The 26,752-nt window shown below is 38.6% G+C and overlaps 1 long non-coding RNA gene across 1 annotated transcript; it reads left to right on the plus strand.

Annotated features, from left to right (window-relative positions):
• Window positions 1–1,951: 1,951 nt before the first annotated feature.
• Window positions 1,952–25,609, plus strand: LOC121949868. The gene is made up of 4 exons (XR_006106306.1): window positions 1,952–2,053; window positions 3,791–3,871; window positions 6,402–6,459; window positions 25,532–25,609. It is a non-coding gene; the product is annotated as an uncharacterized LOC121949868 (long non-coding RNA).
• Window positions 25,610–26,752: the final 1,143 nt, after the last annotated feature.

Consider the following 26,752-nt stretch of genomic DNA (forward strand, 5'->3'; position numbering starts at 1 on the left):
CGTTATGCATATCACCAGGGAATCTGAATTTCATTCAGCCTGAAAAAGAAAAGAGAGCGAAATCAAGGGTGCGCCATAAATGCACAGAGATGGAGTGCAGAAGAATGTTATAGAGGGGGCTTTGGTGAAAGGATTCAAGGATTTAACAATCCCACATCCTCTCAGCCTGTCCTTCATCTCTAATAATCAAGCTTGGCCACAGAATATCCCTCTGGATGGGAAAAAAAAACATGTTGCCTGTCCGCCTCTCACTCATCTTTAGACTGCCAGTCTTGGGTCTTCCTCTTGAAGTCTTCTGTCACATTTATGGCTTCAAACACTTAGCACAGCCTTTTTTAACTGACTGCCATGTCTTTAAAGCTAGATATCTTTTTGTACTACATTAGCATGAGATGAAGGGCAGTGCGTCTGATGCAAAGGAAGCCCTGAGAAGGCTGGACCACAGACACTATGAACTTGTTTGTTGCCGTACACCAAAGGCCACCGAAACAAGCCAACCGCTTTCGGCGCAGGTGAAGTAGAATGTGTAGTATTAACTGCATATTCATCAACACTCTTGAGACAAAAATAGTGCTTGAATTTCAGACTGAAGACAAATTTACATTGGTTTTCCAGAAATGGCGCATGGGCATAGATCTAATTGTTATAATCACATAATATCACAAACAATAAAGCACACTGTATGGACCAAAGTTTTGGGAAAGACAGCGTGTCGGTATGTTCTCATCTGCTCTCTATTACATGAGGACAGTCAGTGACACCTCAGCATAATAATCTATAATTGAAGTATGATATCATGTGATAAATATGTAGATTTTAAACTGAAAAATTTGTTGCATGAAAACTAAAAGTAGAGGCAGACTGTTTGTAACTTTAGAGTAAACATTATCAGAATTCCTAAAATCACTGAAAGATTTAAAGGACTGGTTAGAAACAAGAGGATCTGCAACCTTTGATATGACAATCGTGAGGGAGATGAGCATCATATTTTATATAAATATCAGAATGTAAGCTTAATAAAGTATAGAGAAAGGTACGTATTTTCCAAATTATTATTTAAACCACTCATCCATGTGTAAGTCATTTTTTTAAGTTACAGTAAGATAAACCAAAAGTTATCTGTAAACTAAGTGCTTTTTGAAGAATGTCCTTTCTTTGTTTATGAACATTAGTTGTACTTTAGCCTCGCCGTGTGCCATTCTTATGTTAATTTTGTATGTTTATGCTCTATACCCTGCTGTGGTCTTCAGTTAGATAAATAAATTAAATGATTAATCTAACAAAACTAATATACATAAAACTTTTGACATTGGCAACATAGTAGCACATTACAAGATTTTAACATTAGGCAGACAGAAATCAAGCATATCAAATAGACTGTCTATTTGTCCATCTATCAATCTATCTATCTAGTAAAAAAATACAAATGTCAGAAAGTGAATTCCCTCCTCACATTTAAAATAATAAGAGGCAAAGTGTGTGACCTGAGTTCAGCCAACTTCAAATTAAATTAATACCCAGAAGTCTCACCACATGGTTACTATATATGTGAGTATAATGACAGAAATTCAAAACTTATTTCTGCTGAATTTATTTTTCACGGATCACGCAGCATTTTCCCTATTAAAATCATAAAGTATTTATTTATTTGACTGTTTTTCAAAACTGATATTGTTTACAAAAGGGTTTTTTTTGCGCTCCAACAATAACTACAATACACTACAATAATTCTTAAAACCTAAATAAATAAATAGACATTAAAAAAGAAAAGAAAGGGAAAAAAGAATGTGAGAACTTGCAAACAGTGAGTGTATTTAATGCAGTGCCGGGAGGCTGGCTGCCGTGACAGCAGTAATATTAGCAGAAAGAGCTCCAGGATGCGGAGCGTCCACTGAGCGGCGCCGCAGCCCGCAACATGCAGCAGCAGCAGCGGCGGCAGCCTCCGTGTCCTCCCTGCAACACGCTGCAGGCCAACCCGCTCACTCCCTCCGTGTTGGGTTACAATGACAAGGGCCCTGTCTGAACCACGACTTTTAGAAAGATAATATTACAGGTAGGTGCAAGCCACGGACCGTGTCACTATCGATAGACAAATTAAGCATTGAAAAACAAGACCGTGACCCAGAAATTCTCGCTTTAATCGGGTCACCGTGCTCGTTTTCAGCACTGAGTGATAATGGCACCTCTCACTGTCCTTAGCATTTGAAGTCCCCTTACCGCAACCTGTAGCTTTTGGGGCAGTGAAAATTGTCCAGCTGGACGCCTTGTATTTCCCCCTATTGGTGCCTTTGTGTGTTTGGAGCCATGTACACCTGCCTGCTGATAGCTTTCAACGTTTTTTTGAAACCTAGTTGAAGGTCAGTTCTCTCTCTAATGAGCTGCTGTGAGGATTTGTATCAGCAGAGCGAGAACCAAGGATGCAGATAAATGTGCACAGCCTGAATTCACTTGGAACTCTTAATGTAAGTTAAGTAGAACCCAGCTAGCAATTTTGGTTCTGAAAACGTTCGGACAATGGTACAGTGCTACTAATGCAGTGTTTTAATAACATTTTCAGAAGCAAGTTTTCTTTTAGTTCCCATAGTGTTCTTTTTAAAGTAAGGGTAACATTCTCTACATAACATCAAAAAATGTTATGTATTTATTTATTTGTTAACATATCACATTACATTCTCATAAAAAATGTGTAATCTCAGGCTTCAATAACATGTTGTGAATGTTGCTTTGAAAATGTTCTTCCTTTGTTCTCATGTTACATTGAGGGAATGTTTTATGAAAGAACATTCTATGATCTGTCACCTCTAAACATCACCAAAACATCCTCCGATGTAGCTGTTATAATCTTATTTCTTAGACAGCATTTATAGGGACATTATTTGAAAAGATAAACATTTTTAAAATGTTCTTTGAACATTACATTAAAATGTTTTCTTTTAAACATTATTACAACTTGTAGGTAACGTTAGCCAATGTTATGGGAGCGTTGCCTGCTACCTGGGAAATGTAGGATCCATTTAAAGAAAGAAGACAGGGCTGGTTTTCTGCAAATTGAATCACTTTAATTTGTTTATGTTGGTGCGTGTTTTCCCTATCAGGCTCACTAGCCATTTGATGGTGAAGGTTTTTAAACAGTTAAAAATTGATCTTCCTCACCCTCATGTTAACTCTGCAATATGCTGGAGGACTGAACTGGTTTGAGTCAAGTGAAACGCTGCAGTAAAAGAAGGGTAAATCTCTTTTCTTTATGTTGCACATGGGGGAAACAGCCTGAAAAGTCCAAGTACGCTTGCCGGGCGTCGGAAGAAACGCTGAGATGCAAGCTGAAATTTCTCTGAAATAGGCCGAACAGAGAGTCTTTTGCTCCTACAGGGTTTTGTTCAGGGTTCCACAGAGAAAGCCCAATGCAAAGTGGGCCTACAGCCAACTGGGATGGATTCTAGGGTGGAACCTAAACAGATGGGAAATAGTATAAAGGTGAGTACAAGGTCAATCTGAGCTTCAGTGATAAAGCTGTGGGCACTGCTCATAGCAGTGTTTTAAAAGTTGACTTAAGAAAACAGATTGTGTGGTCAGAGTAAACTCTTAAGACCATATTGGGCCTTTTTTTTCCAGGCTCCTTTTGTCTAGATTGCCACAGGCGGAAGCAGCAGACACCAAATGGTCAAAAAATTGTTATCATTATGTTTGTCTGGAAAATCAGCAGAATGGGGGTGTTGATTTCCAGCGGGTGGGTTTTCTTTTGTCCCTTTTTTTTTTTTTTTGTTCTAACCCAGATTTTCATGTTTAACAGGCCCACAGCTGATCCATCCCCCAGTACACAATCGAGACAGAGGAGGTTAAAGCACTCTGAACGCATGGGACCATATTGCAGGTAATTAATATGTCAGCTCAATGATGAACTTCGTCAATACATCTATCACCACACTTACTTGTAACTGGAGTAGCTCGTGGGATGCTGCCGAGAGCGCAGACTGGGAGTACATTTGTCCATTAGTAAACACTTCATAGTGTGTGTTGTGATTGGGGAGGTAGCGGGGCTCGTCTCTGTCCAGTTGCAGTCATTTTCGCCCGTCACCTCCTCATCGCTGTAAAAACACTTGCAGTGGTTTGGTAGATTAACAGAGAGCCCCCTAATGGAGTAATTACACCGAGCCAAACATCTATTTTTCACCTGTGCTCTGCCATTATTCTCTGTCCCCTATCCACTCCATTGGAAGTCACTTACTCTCCTTACAATGAGTTATCATTGACTGCCATTTAGACGTTCTGGAGCAATTTGTCTTACTGAGGCCACGCGCTGGCCTCATTGCAAAGAACAATCATTCTCCCTCCAATACATAAAACATTCATGGGGAAAAGGAAGAGAAAATGCCCCACAAACAGATAGCAGAGAGTCGCTAATAGATACTATAAAGGTGACAGACAAGGAAAATAATGTAGGAGATTACTGGAGCAGGAACAAACCAGCACAACCACAACAAAAGCTTCAGGGACAAAAAAAAAAATCCTTCATGAGACAAATGCGTTAAATGGCTAGCATGGCAGATATTGGTGGAGGTATTTGATCTGGTTGCAAACAAACTCTAAGTCTCAATTTAAACTTAAAATCAAAATTGTGCCATTGTAATTTACAGGGTTCCCACAGACATTTCAGGCCTGGAAAACTCATGGAATGAGTAAAAATAATTGATTGTTCTGGAAAAGTTATGGAATTTTGTTGAATGTCATGAAATTGTTACAGTAATCTTCTATGCATAACCTTGCATGCAATGTCACACAATGGGATTTTTTTTTTTTTGAAGCTGTTGAATTAAAAAAGTAGAATAAATCTTGCCCCACATTTTTCAAACATATGAGATTCAAACATAATATCAGTTAGCTGGCATACAGGGAGAGACGGAACTCTGGGAGAAAATGAAGAGATGTATATGCGGGTAAACAGAACGTTGTCACAAAAACACACTTCAGAGCTACACTGTTATGTATTTAGTTATTTATTCATTCATTCATTGTGGTTCATTGAAAAGTCATGGAAAAGTTTTTTAAATTTTGTCCATAAAAATGTGTCGGAACCTTCAAAGTATTATATTTTAAATTTTTTTGGTCGTATTTAGTAAATGTTCAGTCATGAGACCATTGCATGTGTTCAGAATTATTTTAGTGAAACATTTAGGACCAGTTTCTTCTTTGTTTTTGGTTGGTTGGTTCCATGTTGAATAGATATTGAGTGACTTTAAGTCCTTGATTCTCCACTCCTGTTTTTTTTTTTTTTAACTTTTGATCATTTGTTCCTATGTGTTATGTAAAATGGAAACCTTTTCATCTCCTGGCCTGCGGGTCACTGTCATTTCACCCAGTTGCAGTCTGAATTTGCAACAAACTAATGGGAAAAATATAGAGAATGTTACACTGAGAGTTTGACGGGATAGAAAGGTTAAAGTTCTGCTTTTGTGAGTGCAGATACACAGTTCTTTTAAAGCCTTTAATACTGCTATTAGGCATACTTTTGTCTTTTTAACAACAGAATAGCTGCTGATAGATTATTCAGCTATGAATCAGTGCTGCACAGCTCCTCTGAAGGCAACATTCAGTGGCTTCACTGCTGTGCACAGTCCAGCTGCACACATCCCATCCAGTCCCAGCAGACAGGGTTAATCACCTTCCTAACTGAGTGTTTTGTTAGATTAGTCTCTCTCACTGCTTAACACAATGACAAATAACCATTATTCTTTTTCTTGCACTGATAATCGGGACAACTTAAACATTTCTTACTAGCACAAGTGAAACCATTAATCCTTGGCGATGCTGCTGATAAGTGCTGACTTTGGAGTAATGGCCCTGTCACCTTTAAAAAAAGAGGGAAAATTTGAACAATTAAAACAAGATGCCTATTATATTTAGTGCATCCCATCTCTTTGTGTCTTCAGGAAGGATCTGTCAGTGGTAATGGACTAAAAATGGATTGACTTTTTGTTGATAATGGATTTTAGAATGGATTTTAAGACGGAAAAATTATCAGTTTAAATACTTAAAGGACAGGTACACTTGCTCATGTGATATTTCATCTTCATGCATATTAATATTAAAGTGGTATTGCCTCTAGAGCTGTGGCAATAAGTTGATTAATCGATAGACAGAACTTAATTGGCAACAATTTTGATGACAAATTAACCGTAAGCAGTTTTCAAGCAAAAATGTAATGGTTTTAGCTTCCCCATGAAAAATCGTCAAACATTGTCTTGGGTTCTAGCAAGATGTGATTGCTAATTTTCACTATTTCCTGTTGTTTAATTGGACAAATGATTGAATTTATGAAAAAAAATTCATTAGTTGCACCCTTTCCTTTTTTGTATCATACTGCATTTTTAAAACTTCCTCTGATAAGTTGTGTTTTTCTACAGCTGGAGATGCACGATGGCACCGCAGTCAAAGAGGCAGTAAATATGGAGAGAAGTAAAGGTAAGAGTTAAAATGAAAAAAAAAAAAAACACATCATAAAGTCTTATAGAATAGTTGTCCTGCATGCAGGTACATACCAGTACTATGTCTGATGCCAAATTAATCTTCATAGAAATAAAGGGGTATTCATTTTCATCCAAACTGTGATTTTATTATCCTGAATTTTATGGAATTACAACTGTGCATGTTGCGCTGCTTTCCCAAACATGCAGCTTTGCCACATGCTGCACTTTTATTCCCTTCAGTTGTATCTGCAGACAGTCTAACTGTCCATTGAATGACTTGCTTTGCACCCTTTGAATAGCTTTTAATGTGGACTGGAAACACCATGATAACAGTTTAAATATGAGCTAACCAGCAGCGCCGTGAGGAAGTATTCAAAGACTTCACATAGGCTAATTGAAATTCTCCCTATATAATCATCTCCACCATCATATGTTCTATTTGTCATTATGGCTGTCTGCAGCACTAATCAGTTGTTAATGTAGCTTCCTGGAGGTGTTACACTATAACTGACAGGATGATAATAAACATGCAGAATTGAGTTTTTGATTGATTATGATTTTAGATTATTTTCCCATTTTCATTTAATGACTTAAGATACCTTGACATTAAGGAAAAAAAGCTGTATTAATCACACTGTACATTTGGTCAGGTTATATTGTTAGCCTTGTTGTCAGTTTGGTAATAATAACTTTGATCGCAGTTGGGCTCTTCTCTTACTTAATGGATTTATTATTAGAATAAGACAAAAACATGCCTACTTAATTGCTCGAGGCTGCTCAAGACGGGGAAATCTGTTCGTGTTTGAGTCTGAATCATTTTTGTTCTTGTTTGTTTCATCAAGCACGCTGACTAAAACAGGACACTTGCTGAGAGTCAAAGTAGAACTAATTAGCCAGTTAAATATTTCCAGTTACCACATAACATCCTTTTAAAGCAGATGGTGAAGAAAAACACTTTAACCACCTCGTTTAGTCTTCATATGTCATGAGTTTAAAATAAAACTTAAAAAGAGTTTTCCCAAACCTTAAGCTAAAGGATTGAATGGAAATGCAAACATCTAACCAGCTGTAGGTTATACTCACATACTTCCTGTTTGCTACTTTTATCGTACAACATCATATAGAAGTGTATTTTTTGGTTTAGCAATGCATAAGTTAGTGTTGGCGCCTATCATTTTTGAGATTCTGGCTCCATAAGAAGAAGCAGTTTTGGAAAAAGTACCTTAAATTGTCCTGGATGTTGGTCATTGGTGGAAAAATTAGTATTATAATAGCATAATGTTTTCGTACTTCTTACTTTATGATTTTTATCTGTTAATGTCTCATTCTAGCCAAACTCTCCATTCTTTGGCAGCAACACAGTCCCAGGCACTTGATACTTTGTATTTCTATGGACGTAGCTCTGTTTTGATCAAAGGGGGTTCAGGGGCCTAAGTTTCAAATCCCCCAAAGCCCATTTTGGCTACTCTTTGTTTAGCCCATTGGCATTCTGACCCCATGCTTCTCAGACTTTGAACTCAAAGCTTGGAAAAGCCGTATCGCTTCTTTAAACACATTATCAGTGGGCTAGGTTTTAAGAATATCGCTAATCATCTTAAGGTTTTAGTGCAGTGTGGCAGTATGGTTCAAGCCTCGGGGCCCATGTGCTGGCATGGGCACTGTAAGAAATGTTGTGTGAAATTTACGATAAGTTGATGCATTTTATTTTGGAGCAGGTTAAATCTGTGTTGCTGTAAAAATTCACCAGACAAGTGAAAATCTTAAAACGTTCAACTTAATTTTGTTGCTATATCAGGATGGGTGCAGTATTGTGGAAAATATGGCACTTGAAAGAAGTGAGATGTTTCTAATATCATTTGAGTTGTGGCTTATCTGCTCGCAGCATCCTCCATATAGCATCTTAATCCACATGGCCGAGTATTTATTTACTTCCAGTTCACTTGTTTGGCTCTGACGGTTTAGCTGACTTTGTGTGTTGGGGTGAAACTCCACAGTAGAGAACTTGACTCAGAGTTTAATTGAAACTGTTAATGCTACAGTTTAATACATAATTGATGTGTTACTGTCAAGAAACTGGCATTGACTGCATAGATTTTGAAAGGGTGATACAGCTCATGCATATTACACAATGATTTTACAAAGTGGAAACACTGTGTGAAGGAATCAGATTTCTGTGGAACCTGCTTGCTGCTAAGTGTTGCATATTTTTGCTGGCTCATTTTCCATATTTATAGTTTAGTGTTTGAATGGAAGCAGTAGATGCTGTAAGTGCTTGTAATTTTTTAAATTTTTTTAAAAAAATTTTTACCGCAGCAACCCATAGCATTGGTGGAAAATGGGAAAAAGATATCCTACAACAAATCTTATATAGAAAGTTTGTAATGATGTGTTAACGCAGTCTGAGTTTGACAATGTTTGTATTTAAATGAACATTTTATATTGTTTTATTGATGATAGTGCTCTTCCTCTAAACTGAACAGATGTAAATTGCACATGGAATGTTTAAAAAAGAAAACCCCAAAACAGTTATGTTTTTGAACACATTGAGCACTATCTGAATGAACAATTGTCCATCTGCTTTATTCGATTAAACACAATACCTGCAGTGCAACATGTAGTAGTTGCTGATGATACTAATGAATGCATACCGTAATAGCATTCTAAATGTAATAAAAATGCTTCTTGAGCACATAGGAGCGTCTCTTCACACCCTGTCTCGAGAACGTGCATGTGCGCATATGATTGCCTGCAAGTCTGTTTGTGCCCCTCTCACACCTCTCAATCTTATCAGCCCCTATGCTAAAGATTTGGCACCTTGAATCACATTGTCTTCATCTGGAAATATTTCAGCTGCATTTCTGCCACTCTAAAGGGAGATGAAGATAAAGGCGAAGAAGGTAAAAACACACCCTGTTGTGTGAATCCTAGAGAAGGCCTTGAACCCTGCCATTCATCCCTTTCACTTCATCAGCTGAGTCTAATTGCCAGAGAGGACAGGATACCCAGGGCCCAATTGTTCCTTATCCTCTTTGGAGCCTCTGAGGCATGAAAAGCGAAAGGCCTGCTTTTGATCTTTTTTTTTTGTTAGTTTTTTTTTCTGTCATCCCCTACTATCCTTTCCCTCAGAGTGAGACACTCCTTTCACACTGTGGCCCCTTCTTCAACCTCGCAAAATAATTATCAAGCTCTGCTTCATCAAATAATGGTAGATATTGGAGGTCATGATGGGGAGGGCCAGAGGTCTGCAGGGGTGGCCCTAGGACGTGGTGGAGCTCCCAACTCATCTTAGAGGCATGCTCCTTAGCTGTGGCTACCTTTATATACCTTGACCCCGGTTTTCGTTTGTCTGTCCTAATGAGACCCTCTCATGCAGCCAATGCAATAGAGGTCTTGCAATGGCAGGGTTGGGAGGCCAAAGTACAATGAGACACAGGGCTGTGCTCAGACAAGGGCGCATCTGTGCTATCTTATTAAGCCTTGGAAAAGAGCTCATGCGTCTCAACGTCCCATAGGCAATGAGAGCAGATCTATTGACACCTACTTGTCCTCTGCGGTCAACACCTTTCTGTGAAGAAGCAGGCACACCCAAGTTCTTGTTAGAAGTAATTCTTGGCAGAGTATTTAGCGAGGCAAAGTGCTTAACTCGGTTTGGGTGGCCATGTGGCGTAAGGATAAAGAATGCAGCTTTGTGATGGTGAAAAATTCCTTGGAATTGGAGACATGACAAGGGATGTCAAAGACACTGTCCGCATATGAAAAAGTCTAAAGTAAAAGAATGAAGGGTGCCAAAGTTTCTCTTAATGCTTAATTCCACACTTGATTTTTTTATAGGTTCAAAAGAACACTTTAGGTTATTGTTAATCATCACTTTTTAAACATTTTTATTCAGATCATTTTTTTCCTTTGTTTTGTTGCCCTTAGTTATAGACTTGGCCATTATCCATGCCCAGAAATTTGTTCAAATCTGAAAGAGTGAAATATAAGTTAAACCCCCTGCTGATTAAGAAAAAAAAATCCCTCTGTGAGGAACAATGAGACCAAAGATAGCCAACCTAAGCACCTATCTAACTTGATAACAAAAGGGACAGCAGGATATACTATAAGTAGTGCAAAATGACAAACAAAAACACAAGTCGGCAAACAAAAACCTTTAAGCAATCATGTTAAGCACGCCTAACATCTGAGCACTGTGCGAGAACAAAGCAGGGCTCCTGTCAGTGCATCGATCCACTCCTGAAGGCACACACATCCATAGCTCTCTGATTGCTCCCTGCCTCTCGCGCCTCTCTCCCCCGCGCCTCTAACTCTCTCTGCTCCGGCTCCTTTCTGAGAATGTGCTTATCGATCTGGCCTACTTCGTTGGAGTTAACTCACTGATAAAACCTGACCAAGGGCTTCCAATGGCCTGAAAGAGTTTGGAGAGCTGGTGAGAAGGCAAAGATAATAATAAAAAAAAAGAATGTAGTCCCTAAAATCACAAAAATATTTTGTCGTAATGTTGAGATAGTTGACTGTTACAGATTATTTAATATGCAGACACTAGTTTAATGTTTAAATGTTGTTGTCTGTGTTATGAGCTTTTTATTGTGGGCGACTTAGAGGAAGATAAAATTATGCTGGACTTAAAATATTACCCTTTATCTGATTTAAATCACAGTATCCTGCAGCTTGAGCAGCTAAAACCTGCTGGTTTGGAGACTGCTTTAAAGCCAAAGAGACTGGTTAGAACCTTTAAAATAGCAAATGATCATGGGAATTTGGCAAAAAGACATAAAATGAATCATTCATTTCGAAATTACATGGTTTAGGTTGTAGTCCAAACCAGATACCTGACCAAACCATTATTTAATATTTATTTGTATTTATTTGGAAATGTTAGTCAGATATCCATTATATGTGGTTTTTGCTTTGCTTTAGTTTTGTATTTTAACTCATGGTCGTGTTGGTATTTGAAATTTAAGAGCACATGTACTTGTGAGTATGGCATCTTAAATGAAGTGTTTAACTCCATCTGCTGCTGCACTATGAGCTAGAATGGCCCATGAATTTGACTCAAGTTGAGAAACTTAAGTTGAGGAACTCTTTTGTTACTCAGTTTCAGTCTGTAAATCAGAGTCTGGCCTCTAAGTAGCTCAGTGTGACTGGGTTGGACCCTGAATGTAACAGGGAATGATTGATATGTTGCATTGCATCCACGTTTTGTAACGTCTGATGTGATTTGTAGTGTTTGTTGTATGGTTTTGTTGGTTGGTTACATATTTTATATTTTTGCACCTAAGTGTATTTATGTGAAACACTCAACATTCTGAGATGCAAGACAGATTTAAAAATGTTTGCTGTCAATCTAGGAAATTTAAATTGGCTGAAATATCAGTTGCATCTGAATTAGTGAGAATTTTCATTTATTTTACTCTGCTGTAGGCACTCTGTGATAAAAATTTAATAGAAATAAGTAATAAACAGTATTGTCTTGAATGAATTAGAGAGAAATAGTATCTATTGTAGTGCAGTGTATTGTAGAAATCAAACAATAGTTTCTTTTATTTTTTTCTAGTAAGCCTGCACCAAGATATGAAAAATCAGTGTTTCTTCAAAAAAAAAAAGTGACTCATGTTTTGTGTGTCGGTGTGTATAATTGCGTCTCCAGAGTGTGATTACATTGTATGTCAGTTTGTGTATATTTTTGCAAGTGTGTTGTGCTGTCATGTTTGTAACATTCCATGTGGGAGGGTCTGTTGATAAGTAAGCCATCTGTAGTGTTCTGCCGAACGACATGTTGTAAAGCGAGATTTGAGAGTGTTGAGAGACTTGACTTGACAAATCTTGGCACATAATGAGACAGAAGGGAGTAAAGGCAGAAGTCTGTCCAGAGATAAACAATTAGATTTGTCCCTGAGGTAAAGGCCAGGCAATGCAAGGACTCTCAGACTAACAAAATCAATATGGCTTCCAGTAAGAACACTCAGGGGGTAGAGTGATGAAGAGGTTATCATTCATTTCTCAGATTAGGACACACATACACAATGAGAAACAGTAACGCGTTCAAAATCAATATGATCACTGACATGAAAGCTGCTTGTCGGGGATGTATACATTTAAAAGTATGCATGCAATTTCCGTCTATCTGTCAAACATCGCCGCTCTAATGAGACATGATAACTTAGATCAACGGGGACGCTGAACCGAAGCCAGTCAAGCCAGTTTTCTTAAGCAGCCAATTGTGAGAGGATCTTAAAGGAGACAGCATTTGGGAATGATGCTTTCACACTCTCAGATAAAACCATAATGGAGCATGAGCCATAGACAGAGTGGGCAGTCCCTGTGCGTTGCATCCCCTCTTAGGTCCTGCCCAGACTTGAAGGTCTAATCTAACATCTCACCACTGTTCCCAGCAGGCCTCACAGGGGTAGCACTACCAGGGCAAGAAGGGTTGGACTGTTGGGGGAGGGGGGTGCAGGCGTTCTGCGTCGTGCTTTAAAGAAGACAACATCTGCCTGCCCCACATTATTATCGGACAGTGTGAGGGGGGGGGGCACTTGTGTGCAACTGCTGTTCGTCTCCTCAGAGACGCCGAGCCGCTGACCATAAAGGTGTGAGGCTGAGCTGTGGCGAGCCTGTCGCTCATCTCCATGGAGACGGCGACGTGGCACCCCTATGGGCTTGTCTCTGCTATGGCCTGGAGCAGCAAGAGCACTAGGGGATTTGGCCCGGCCATCACCTGGGCTCCAGGGTACCAGGAACCATGGCTCCAGTGACCTTCAACAACCTGCCAGTCTGTCATCTCAGCTCGCTGGGGATTTGTGTAGAGACATTGTTTACTGGGCTGCTGTATCTTTGAAAGAGGCTCTTTGTTCCAGTGGGAATGAACTATAGAAAAGGACGTACTTTTCACAACATTTACTCACTTAATATTCAAAAATTTTCTTTTGCCTGCTTTACCCTTTCATGTTGAGACAATATGGGGGATTTTCGACTATACTGTACTTTTGTACTTTGTTATTCTCTGATTGGCTAGACAGAAATATAACACATCTGGCTGAGAAGGTAAAGGGTAAAAGTAAATTAACATAATTAGATTGCAATATCATCACACCGATTTTTGCATAGGCACATTTTTTCCTCGGCAAGTGAAGAAAACAATGAAATCGCTGTTTGGACATGCCTTGACTCACCACTTCGGTCTGAAACATTTTTATTGCTAAAGAAATGTGTTGAATTTAAAACTATTGTTTGTAATCACAGCAGGTGTGATTGTTTTATATTCAACACAAAATTCAACTCATTCATTTAACTCATTTCTGAAAGATACCAAATCGAAATAGAAACATCTTAAACATTCAAAATAGGTCAGTGTTTCCTTCGCTGCAACTAATGATTCTTTACTGATTATTCAGTTTTTTCTTAATTAATCTTTAGTCTATATAATGTCATATATAGTAGAAATAGACATATGCATTTTCCAAAGCCCAAGTTTAAAATGTAGGTTTTTTGTTTTGTCTGGCGACAGTCCAAAACTTGATAATATTCCAATTGAAATGATATAAAACAGGGAGAAAAGGCACATCCTCACAATTTAAAGGCTGGAATTTGGAAACAGTGTTTCTAGAAACACCCCCCCCCCCCCCTCCAATTATCTATTATTTATTTTATGTTCATCTCAGCTCTAGCAGCATGAAAGCATATACTACTTTAAATAACAGTGTTGTATGTTTTTAAAAATGTGCTAAAATGTTTTAAAATGCATAGAAACATTTAAATGTTAAAGTCATTCTATTTAAAAATATGTACATTGCTATGCATTGTTATATAAAAGTGCTCGTGAACAATCAGTTTTAGGTGTCAGCTGCCCTAGAAAAATTACAGGTTTACAAAATATGTCTTTTTTTCGGCTTAAAAAGTAAAACAAACCTCAGAAAAGCAAAATATAAAATAAAAAAGCTTGTGTTTCAGGGGTGTGGACGCTACAGCAGTAACAAAATCAACATGATCAGATACATAATCAGTAACATCAGAGTAATTCCTGTATAATGTTAGAGACTATTGTTGGTATCACGGTGATAAATTATTGCCAAATGGGATCTGAAATCTCCTGCATTGGAGTGTAAAGCAGTGCCATCCAAACCATTCCCTGGAGACACTTGTGTTGCATCATCTAACAAACCAATACAGGAGATTCTGTGGAAAAATCTGTGCTTTCTTCCTTTCAGCCAAAAAGAAAGAGGATTTTGAATGGAGTGGTGATTCTTTATGCAGAGCTGAGACGCGACACCTTCCAGACGGTGAGAGATGGCGAGCCCTAATAATACAGAGCTGTACAATGGTTCTGACAGGCGAGCAATAAAGCAATCAGGGTCCCAGGCATTCCAAATCTCTTTACCGCCCACCCTCTAACAGACTGAGAGATGGGCGGCTGACCTGTGAGCTGTCAATCATGGGGGATACCTGCTGGAGCCTGATCAGGGAGAGCTGAGGGCACCAGTCCATCAGATCTGTTTTCACACTCCAGACACTAACATTGCAAGCATAACCACAGACACAAAAAGCCCCACCGCCTCACTCTTAATTAGGAGATGTGGGTGCGTTCTTTGGGGGGGGGGCTTGTTTGGTTGAAATGGGTATGGGAGTGTCTTAGATATAGGGGGATAGTAAGTGGAATCCCAGTGAGACACAGAATAACCTTTTCCCTTGATTTAGGAATCCGGCATTGATCTGTCACGCTGTTTTGTACAAGCAAGAGCTCTTTAAGCATTGCTTCTCAGTGTGTGTTGCTCCTCAGTGTGTGTGTATGTGCGATACATGTGTGATGGGTGGCAGGCTGAGAGAGAAAGGATGGAGGGGGGTTAAGGCTTGTTCATTAGCTGTCTGTAGCCTATTCCAGCAAATAGATCACCATAATACTGTGGTTAGTTAATGGCTTTCTGGTGTTTTCTCTAGAGTCTTCCTGTCTGAGGGCTGACTGCTGAAACTCCTCCACTGTTTTCTCCTCCTTTCTCCAAGTGGGGAGTCTTGTGTTCTGCTGCCTAACTCAGACAATTGGCTTCAGCCAGCGGCCAAGTCTGTGAGCAGTCTGGCCGCGTGGACTCACATTAGAGAACTAAAAGCAACATCACAAAAAACATGCTGATCTGACATTCTGTCTCACTGGTGACTGGAATCACACTGGTGCTCCACAATTAGAGCCCAGCCTGTGACAGGGAGGGTTCTCACAATTCGGAGGTACATTTTTGGGTTGCCTTCGTCATAGTTTAGATGTAGGCGAGAATAAATTATGGTGAAAATAGATAGAGACCATAGGGGTTTTTCCATCCACCTATTTTCACAATTTGTGCATTAAAAAAACCCTACTGGAAAAGAAAAGCCAAAAATGTATCTGGAAAATATCGCAAAAAAGTTTAGGCTTGAGGGCGGTGGAAAAGTTGGTGTATCCATAAAAGATTAATGACATTAAATGCAGTGGAAACAGATTCAGTGAAGAAATTATGACATATCATGTTTGTGGGTTTCCATTACAGTTTTGCACAAAACTTCAGCGATATTTTTTAAAAATATTGATCAAACACATTTGCGAGATGACTGCGTTTCCACTGAGTGATGTTCTGTGACCTCTTTTGCAATGTTCTACAACTTCTTCTCTGGTGATAACATTCCAAGAATCATTGCGATGGATGTTCAAAACATTAGCAGCTTTATTTCTATGCAGCTGCCGCACTAGCCGTCATTATTTCCAATCCAAACCTTTTGAAAAGTTATGTGATGCAATAACAGCTCTTGTAGCTCCTGCTACTTCATGAGGGAGCCAGTTCCTACTGACAAGCACATAGTCACAGCATCATATGACCTAGAAAAGCCGAAAAAGTGTTTCTATTGCAGTTTTACAAAATCTGGCTTTTTTTAATTGCCTGAAATACCACCTCATGTGAGTGTAAAATATTTTTGCGGTAAATTCCATTAGGCATAATTTATATTAGAAATTTCTGTTAATTACATTTAAATTTCTGTTTAATTGATGGAAATCTGCCTACAGACAATAAAGCAGGGTATGCTTAAGAACATGGCTACGTTGTGATTCACGAGACGCTACCATGGCGGAGTCCACGCATTTTTAATCAGATCCATGCCTTGCTCCTCCCCAGCTCCGCCCTCTCATCCAAATATGGTCACTTCTTGATTCAAATAAATAAATAACTTAGATTCCACAATGATGATGGCAAAGATGCAAAACTTGAGGCTTTAAAACAGCAGTCCACAAACAAATGGGTGAAGTCACATTGGATACTTCCACATCTGATTTACAGTCTGTGGTCTGAGTTGATTGTTTGTTTGGTCTGTAATAACTTTATGGTTTCCTCACACTGACTCTCTCACTAACACATCTGCTTCTGGCAAGTTCAGAAAAGGCAACTGAACATATACTCAAAGTGAAACATCACAGGGCTTTCTCCATGTCTGACTCAAGGGTCTAAGGATAGAGATTGCCCTTTGCTGTACAGATTGTTTGAGGTATAGTTGTGATTTGTGATATTATGATATTTATTCAGTTGTCTGTGTGTCCTGCACAGTCAAAAAGCTAAAATACCAGGACTAGCGCAGCATCTTAATTAAAATTCCTACAAGTCATGCACAGTCAATGGGAGTTTAAAAAAAGGGGGAAAAAATCAAAATTTATTCCTCTTCTTTTGGCTGTTAAATACCAAATCTCGAACTGCCTCTACCACCGGTACACAATGAGCTGCTAAAAATGTGTCCAACCGGTGCATATCGAGATTCAGCTCTGTGCTTGGGAGGCAGCATTGCTTGTGCTATTCCACATTAAATAATTCCATATGCATTCTTCACTTATTGTGACTTACTGAGCAGTTTGCCTCAAAACCTCAGAAGGGTGTTTTTTCCTCCAAATTGCATTGGACTGGTTTGAGGTTTACATGATGCACGCGTGTGTGGAGCTGATCTCTCAGTCGCTGTCATGTGATGGAATCTCATTTTGTGATCAATGCCGTTCCTAACGAAACGTCTAAATAATATCCTCATTTATTAAATGAGCTTTGCTTTGTCAAAACATGAAAAATGTATTGTCTTTGGAGCTTTGTATAAAAAGATGATTAAATCTGATTGAATTAAGGCATTTTCAGATGTAGCTATTAAATTTGGAAGTGAGTTTTTTTCAGACCTGCGACATTGAGTTCCCTGTTGCATGGCAACTGACAAAAAACAAAAAAAACAAAAAAAAAGTTGTTTTGCAAAACAGATTTTTTTTTCTTTTCTAAATTTCAGTGTTGTGCTTTGTAATGAGAAAAGGGCAGCAAATAAAATTTGTGATCTTCCACTGGCTCAAACATTTTTAAAATTCATAAGTGAGCATCATGAAATCTGAGCTGTCAAAAAATGTCTCTCCAAAATTCTGACCAACGGTGGACAGCTCTGCACAGTGAGGCTAAGTAGTCTCCAGTTGTACAAAAGCTGGAATATTTCAGTTAAACTTTTATTTATTCACTGACATTTTAATAGCTTTTTCTTAGTTTGATCAGTGTGGGATGTGGCTATAGTTTGTCATTATTACCACCCATGGATTGTAAGTGTATGCAGCTTAAATAAATACACCATTAATGACACTAATGACACCATTTTAATGTCATTAACTTTATTTTTGAGAGTGATTTAAATCACTTCTATAAGTACTATTAACCCTTTGAAAGCTGGACAAATTGTTTTGATTTAAAAAAAGAAATTGCAAAAAGGCACTGAGAAGAAGAATGAGAAGGAATTACCCAAAAATTACCAACAAATTAGTATAAAGTACAAAAAGTTAATTTCCTGAAATAAACAAAAACAAAAATTAAACAAACAAGGGAAGTTTCAAAAATAAAAAATAAGGGGAAAAAAAACCTTAAAATCCGTCCCTAAAAAATATTTTTTTAAGATTTTTTTTTTTTTTTGGCTTTTGCCTTTATTTGAGACAGGACAGATATAGCGTGAAAGGGGGAGAGAGAGTGGGGATGACATGCAGCAAAGGGCCAAGGCCTGAACCAAACCCACAGCCACTGCCGGACACAGCCTCCGTACATGGGGCGCCCACCCTACCAACTAGGCCACTGGGTGCCCCCCTAAAATAATTTTAACTATATAATGATATAATGATTACTATGAATATAGTTCTTTGGACATTTTTCCATTAATTTATTTTATTTTGTATATTTGATTTGATTTAATTTGATTTGATTCAATTTTGTTATTATGTCATACATAAACAATATGCCCAGCCCAAAGGGACCCACAAGACACCATTAAGAAAACAAAAAGACCACAAACCAAAAGCAGACGCTTCATAAAACTAATATTAACAAAATAAACCATCCTGATGTTACTTCCAGGCTTTAGAGACATAAGTGGCTAACTTATAGACATTGAAAGTAAACAACCATTCCATCCTGTCATTATCAGTAATCCAAAACATTTCAGGATTTTGAAAGTACATTTCATTCATCAAAGGTGATCTTAACTCATCATAAAATGAACAATATAACAGGAAATGAGATTCATTCTCAACTTCTCCTAAATCATAAGTGCATGCATTCTTTGTTCCTCTGGGATGTTTTTAGATCTGCCGACTTCAAGAGCCAGAGGAAGGATTCCTGTTCTTATTTTTATTTTATAAATTTTATTATATATATTTTTTATCTCCATTACTACTCATTTCTTGTAATTTGTGGGACAATTTTTGTCAAGCTGCTAAATGCCTTTTTTCATATCTTTTGATAGAAATCCACCAGTTTGCTCAGGTTTCAGAAGTTCAAATGTGAAGCTTGTGTAAATTCAGCACAAGAAAGTGATGCCTATCCAAGTTTGAAAGGATTAAAGGTGAGCTGAATTTGTGACTTTTCAAAACATAAAAGTTGCTTTTAGTTGTGTCTTTTATTGACTTAAAGATTCAATGTGATGGATTTTGAATGATCTGTTGGCAAAAATGGATTTGTGTTTTTTTGCTACCTTAGATTGAGCCACTTAAATGCACTTAGGAAAAGAGTCCTCTTCCATGGAACCCTCCATCATAGGTTCTCTATTCCCTTGAACAGAGGGGATTTCAGTTGGTTGCAATCATAAACCTTACTGCTAGAACCCACTAAAATCCTTCACGCTGGACCTTAAAATAGCATAATTTTCTAACATGAGTTTCATGTTGAGTGTAACAAACAATATATATTAAATAGATACAGTCTATATTAAAAGCACAACTTATAATCAAAATATAAACAAGAGTATCTCCATAGCTTGAACTTGCTGCCAAATCCATCCAGAGGTTTTCTGATATACCACCTGACCAATAGTCACGTTTCACATTACGAAGCTTTGCCAAGTTTGTAAATTTTGGAATAAAACTGGCCTATGGTTGATTAAGGAGCACATTATTTGCAGTTTTTTTAAAAATTGTATTAAACTTGTAAAATAGCACAATTTTCTCAACCCATGAAGGGAATTTTAATACAGTTCATCTGAAAAATTAAAAATGGCCAAAATGGAGATATTTGATCAGTAGGCAATAAAAATCTGTTTTGCTGTATTATACTAGGGAACTTGTGTAAAAGTTTTATTTATTTTAGTAGTTTTTTGAGGCACTGCTTTGAAAGTTATCGCTGGCTGTGAATTCTCGTTTCTAACATTTTGTGGTATCTGAATTGGTTTAAAACCTTCTTCTGAAGAGCATGTGTGATTGTATCTGCCTGTATGTGGAGGCTGCTTGTGTGTGTGGAGAGAGGTGACTCCTGCTGACTGATTTTAACGAGAACCCAGAAATCTTGAAACCTTGCCCCTCTTTTTGCAAGCTTCTGGGATAGCTGTCTCATATGCGGAAAAGTAAATGTTCAATGATAGAAGATGAAAGGAGTGTGTGTTTTAGGGTTGGATTTTACCTCAGCCATATTTGACAGTGAGTGATGAGTTTTGCAGAAGTCTTCAGTTAAACTGTCCCTCAGTGGTGCTCTGTAGATCCCCCCCTCGCATCTGGGAAACTTGCTCACTTGTGGGGCAGCAGCCTGAAGCCTCCTGTCCAAAGAAAGACTTGTTTTGTTCCTTCCAGATTTCATGATGTCATCCTTTACTGGGAACATGTATGTGATCTTCTCCAGCTGGAAGCGCAGCACATATGCATTTTACATCACCCTTAGTTATTTTTGGGTCAGAGAGAGGCAGGCTTTACTGGACCATTCACAATCTGACATCACACTGAAGTCTGGTTGAGACTGGATTTCTCTTCCCATGCTCCTGTCCGCTGACAGCTATATCCCCAAAACGCATCGTGCCTTTTTATATCATGCTGTATAACTAAAGATGTCTGCATTTAATGTTTTAACTTGTTGCCAAATACTTTGGTTTGGTTTGCTGCCAGTGAACATGGTTCATTACATAGATGTATTGGTCACTACTTTTATTGCTAAGTCATTTTGCAAATTTCTGAACGGTGTTCCTCGTTCACTGTAGCTCACAACATGAACTTTTGGAGACGTTCCGATACCATTTTTTCCTTCCCAGTTTTGATTCTGATACCTGAACTTACATATTGGTCAAAACCAAGTATCAATTGGATACAGCTGACCCTTCGCGAAGCCCCTCCATAGAATAGCCACTGTCCAATCCTGCATTAGCAACTGTAACTAGGCTCGGGAGGCCTGTCAAGCTTTCAGCAGAATCATATATCTGTGTCCCAATTCAGGGACTGCATCCTTTGGAGGCTGCATTTGATGCCGATTACGTCACAATGCTGTATGAAGGCTGTTCCAATTCGATGGCTCCTTCAACTGCAGCCCACAGATGCGGCCTTCTTTTCCCTCTTTTTGCAGGATACACCGCTACTGTCCTTTGCGGCCTTCAATATCCCAGGATTCTTTGCGCGCCCCTGCTCAGTGTCAATTTCACTTTTAAATGTAAGTTTCTTTTGTTTGTCTTTCTTCCTTTCTGTCTCTCTTGCGCGAGCCTGGGCAGCAGAAATCAATTGTGATGTGAGGGTAAGGGCGGGAACATCTTGTGACGCAACCAGGAAATCCTCCGAAGGCCCGTTTAACAACTGTTGATGTGGCTTTCGGAGGTGCCATCGAAAGAGTCGCCAGGCTGCGTAGGTTGCGTCCTTCGAAGGATGCAGACCCTGAATTGGGACACAGCTAATAGGTCGAAGTGGTGTGCTTACGGGACCTGCAAGTGTGGAAGACCACATGAACACATGAATCCATCAAAGATTAATAAGAACATCTTCGTTTCTTCCTAGGAAATATACTAACCAACATTAGCTAATGCTAGCTTTGTGCGCTTAAATAGCGCTAGCTTTGTGTGCTAAGTTCGATTACGTGTGCAAACAAAGACGGCTGAATAATAATATTAATAATATTACATATATATTATTATTCATCCATATCCATATCCTACACATCTCTTCTTGGGTCTTTGGCTTTGGGAAGGCGAAACATTTTAGACCCCCCTCTAAACTTTTTTTGTATTGGCTGTCAGACTTGCAGGTCCCGGTTAGTACTCCACCAACGAAAGATATTGTGAATGTAGCTCTCACATGCATATTGTAGACCTTTCTGTCGACTTCTCTCTGATATTTCTGAGCAGTTTTTCCAGAAATTTGGTATTATTTCTTTTGGAATATCTCTTACTGATATAGTTGAAAAACTCATATTTCACATGATAGGAGTGAAAGCTTGTAAGGCGTAGCAACAGAACCCAAGTGGGGCGGGGCTTAAGTAAGGGTCAATTGGGTTAAAATCACTACAGATGAACATGAACAAATACAGAGTAGGGCTGGGCAATGTAAATATATTACATCCTATTGAGACAGAAGAGTGTATATATTGTTTTAGATGTTGGATACTGATATATCGCTATGTGGAATAAATTGTTTTTTCCTCATTTTAAGGGTTGCATAACCGTGAAGTGATGTACTTTTCTCAACTTACCAGACAGTTCTACTTGTTTTAATACTTTCCTTTACCTGCTTCGACACTATATCGACATTACTAAAGATTATGGATGAGTATTTTGAATTGTGTGTGAAATGTTTGTATTTTTTCAAGTACTAAAAGTCATTCCTACAATACTGTCACATCAAAGACAGAATTTGGTAAAAAAAAAAAAAAAATCGCAGTGTTTGATTTGGTCTCCCAGTTCTAGCATGAATGAAGTGCTTTTGAGGACATTTAAAAATTTTGACATATATATTGTGTATCAAAATGTAGCCTAAAAATATCACAATATAATTTTCAGCCCATTTCACCTACCTCTAATGTAGAAAATAAAATGGCATCGAACTTTGCTATATTATCTAATTTGACTGTGAGTTCAAAAAAATAATCATAGGAGTAAATCACATTTCCTTTAAGAATTAATGTGCAGCCACAGTGTTGTTTATTCACTCCAAAAAGCATTAAGATTTACAGTGTTTTACTGTAATTTGTAAAAGACATGAAATTACTGTCAGAATTTGGCCCTATTTTTACCTTCTCATTGGTTCCTGCGGCTAGGTGGGGCCTATAGAGCTTGGAAACTGATGTCATTATGCAGTGCATTGTGGGTGTTGTTTGGGTCGGAACCGCCATATTGTGTGGCCACCCAGCAAATTTATAGCTAACAGGTAATAGGTAACAGATAGTGGTATTGGTTAGTTTTTGCTCATTTTTCGCTCAGTGTGCTGAAAAGTAGTTCAGAAGACAGTGGATTGTACAGGGAAAAAGTTTAACCCGATGCAAAAAAACTGCCGGATCAGCTGGAGTGGCGAGACCGAGGACCTCCCGCAGTTATTACAGAATCATGCGCATTATACCAGTGCAGAAGAAGAAGTAATAACTCCATTCACTCCCATAACTCCCAATAAGTTGTTTCACGCAATTTCCTTTCTATGGTTGTCCAGCTGATCCGGTAGTGCTGTGCTATGCAGGACTCACACTGTCACTGGTGGGAGTTGATAGATGAGGGAACAGAGAGAAAAACCGCAGCAGAGTCGTAATGCAAAGAACATGCAATCCATGGAAATAGTAAGGGAGGAAGGACTTGTTGTGTCGGTGGTTGTAATGTCACTATGCTGCACTTCTAACTGTGAATCACAACTTAGACTAATATAAATTTCCAGATCATGTACCCTACCATTGGTAAACTGAACGTGGGCTTCTAAAGATTTAAAATATGGAAACTGGGATGCAGTGTAGGAACTAACACTAGTGATGTGTCCCTCCGTGTCGAGGCTTCCAAGCGTGTGTCGAGAAATCCATGAAGATTTTTGTGAAGTGCGTATCGATGCTTGTATCGATGACATATGTGGTGACGTTCGAAGCCTTGGGAGTTGGCCGCACCATGTGACTGATTCAGAAAATGGTTTGCGGGTTTGGCGTACGATTTGAAATATAAGGGGCAATGAAACGCAATGGACCTCCCCTGTCCCCTCATATTTTGTGGACTTGGGACTTGATTGGGCATTTGTTTGCAATCTATTCGAGCTTATCAATGAGTATATTATTGGTTTATTGGCATTCATCATTTATTTAGGTAAAAGTTTTTCCCTGTACAATCCACTGTCTTCTGAACTACTTTTCAGCACACTGGGTGGAAAATGAGCATAAAATAACCAGTACTGTTATCTGTTACCTATTACCTGTTAGCTATAAATTTGCTGGGTGGCCACACAATATGGTGGTTCCAACCGCTCTGACCCAACAACACCCATAATGCACTGCGTGACGACGTCACATTGCCAAGCCCTATATTTCAAATGTTTCTAAAGCCCTGACGAAAACTCAATAGTAGTCCAAACATGTTGGCTTTTTTAATTATTCAGCCTCGATAGTCAAGGTTTTTTAATGTAATACCTCCTGTTTTTTGGGGGGTTTTTTGTGCCTGGATTTCCTTTCTGTTTATCCTTTTGGTTCCCATTTAAGTGAACAAAAATTTATTTAACCCAACATAAGTTTTTGACCCAAGTTTGACTATAGCCTACAGAACAAACAGTCATCTCTTTCTATTTCTAAATAATCAACAATGCTTCTGTATGATGAGCTGTACTCATTGTACTGAACAACTTTTAAAATATAAGAAATCCTCTTTACATCTGACATAAAGTTTCAGTCAAAGTGAGCCATGGTGGAACCAAACTACTTTTCAAGCATTAAACTCAGAGTCTTGTTTGAGAGTCCAGAGAAAGTAAATCAGGCTGGAATCACACTGGCTGCCCTCTCAGCAAACTCTGTGCAGAAGTTTTGTTCATTTTCTCATTTCTCAACTTCAACATGAACACACAGCAAAACAAACAAACCTGAAAGCCTGCCCCGACAACTTCTATCCCTTTTATTGGCAGATGATACATGAACAAGAGGTTGTCTTGGCATAAAAAAAAGCAACTGCTGAGGCGTTGCTGGACCTCCAGACCTTTGTGACCAATGGCGTGTCATCCCTCACTTTGTCATGTTTAACTAAAACCAATCCCCATTCAAAGCAGCATCCATCAGTGTTAGTTGAGAACAATGACAGATTGCCTTTCTGCAGCACTCAAAGCATCTGGATCCTTTCTCTACTCCCGCTCTTTTATTTATGGTAAACAGGCTGAATAACAGCTGGGCAATGGGAATTTACAAGTTAATCAATTGTTTGTTAGGAGCCACAGCGATGCCCTATACCCAACCATCTGCGAGTTAATGTTCATTTGCCATGCTAATTTTCCCATAGGCAACAGCATATCTATTGATTTCTTTTTGAGAGATTTATCCACAGTTATGAAAATCTTAAATATATAAAATGGCACCTACACTGAGGATGTGGGTGTGTTCAATTTAGGCCGTGAGGAGTAAAATATTAAGCCCGCGGCACAATCAACTGAAAAATGAAATCATCCGGTGCTGAAAACGTGTGCCAAAACAGGCTCAAAACTATAAGAGCAGGAACACTGTGGTCCCATTCACATTTTTCTTGTCTTCCGGGGGGACGTCCTGGAAGTCATATTAAGTTTCACACACTGTTGATGTGCCTAGGTAAGCACTGTTTATCCTGGACTCTGTTTCCTGTTAAAGTGAAGTTGCCTTTGTCTCTCCGCCCAGGTATTTGTGCCTGTGGCAGGGTCTTGGTCTTTTGTTCCCTCCTGCTCCCTCCTCTGCACTGCGAGTCGACCGGCACGCACACAAGGCTCAGACAGGTCAGTCACAGCAATCCTTCAACACGCACTCTGCAGTCCACACGATTGGCTCGTGTACAATGTCAGCACATTCACAAGTTTAATCAACACAGAAAAAAAATATTATTTGTTACTGAAGTTCAGACTAGTTTTACATTTTGATAGATAAGTCAAGAAGTAGGTTATTATTGATTTGGGGTTGGAATCACCATGGAGTTACAATATTATCATGATACGATACAATACTATTGCGATTTTAATCTTTTGTATAACATATTTTACATTATATTTCTATTTATTACCTCTTTTGAACAGCATGTTATGTCCCCAAAGGAAAACTTTGCCAACATCTGTTTGATCTGAGAAGAAGTTTAATTCTTACTTTAATCTTTAATTATTTTTTTTTAAGCAGCAAAATGTGGACACAAAAAACAGTTGTTTTTATTATTCTAGTTGGCTACCAAAAGTTAAATATTTATTAGCAATATTAAAATGTATATGATAAAAATACCAATACTTGGCATTTGTGAATCAATTCAATATTGCCAAGCAAAATATTATAATACTAGCCTGTGTTGTTTATCACCCCACCCCTGTTTTATTAAATATATTTTTTCTAAATCACAAACACAAAAAATCAAGATAGACAAAAACAAGCATCTACTTTCCTTTGCTCATGACTCATGTAGCCGCAAAAATAAGAATCATATTTAATGAGATGGCAGAAATGAATAATAATCGTTAGTGTGGCAATAAAATGTTTTGAAAACTCACAAACACACAATGGAACAGCAAAAATCTTTGAGAACATGTAGAAATTGGGAAATATTTTTTCCATTAAATCCACTTTATTTGGCCGCGCTGGCAGCCTTGAACCAGTGTTAGGATAGGGCATCATTTACAACTGCGCTGTGAGCCCTGGTATTCACCTTTTCCTATTTCGCGGCTGCAGCACAGAAACCACACGCTACTTTATTTATAATCCAAGCAACCTCAGTGTGTAACTCTTGCCCCGTACTCTTGCTCGCATCACACAGTGAGGTCACTTCCCTCTGCACCTCCAGTGCTCTTGCATTCCAACATGGCTCTAGGACAGCAGCCCAGCAAAGCTCTATACTCCTCAAATCACAAAGAGGCCCAGATCAGA

The sequence above is a fragment of the Plectropomus leopardus genome, chromosome 11, assembly GCF_008729295.1.
Source record: "Plectropomus leopardus isolate mb chromosome 11, YSFRI_Pleo_2.0, whole genome shotgun sequence".
Classification (NCBI taxonomy): Eukaryota; Metazoa; Chordata; class Actinopteri; order Perciformes; family Serranidae; genus Plectropomus; species Plectropomus leopardus.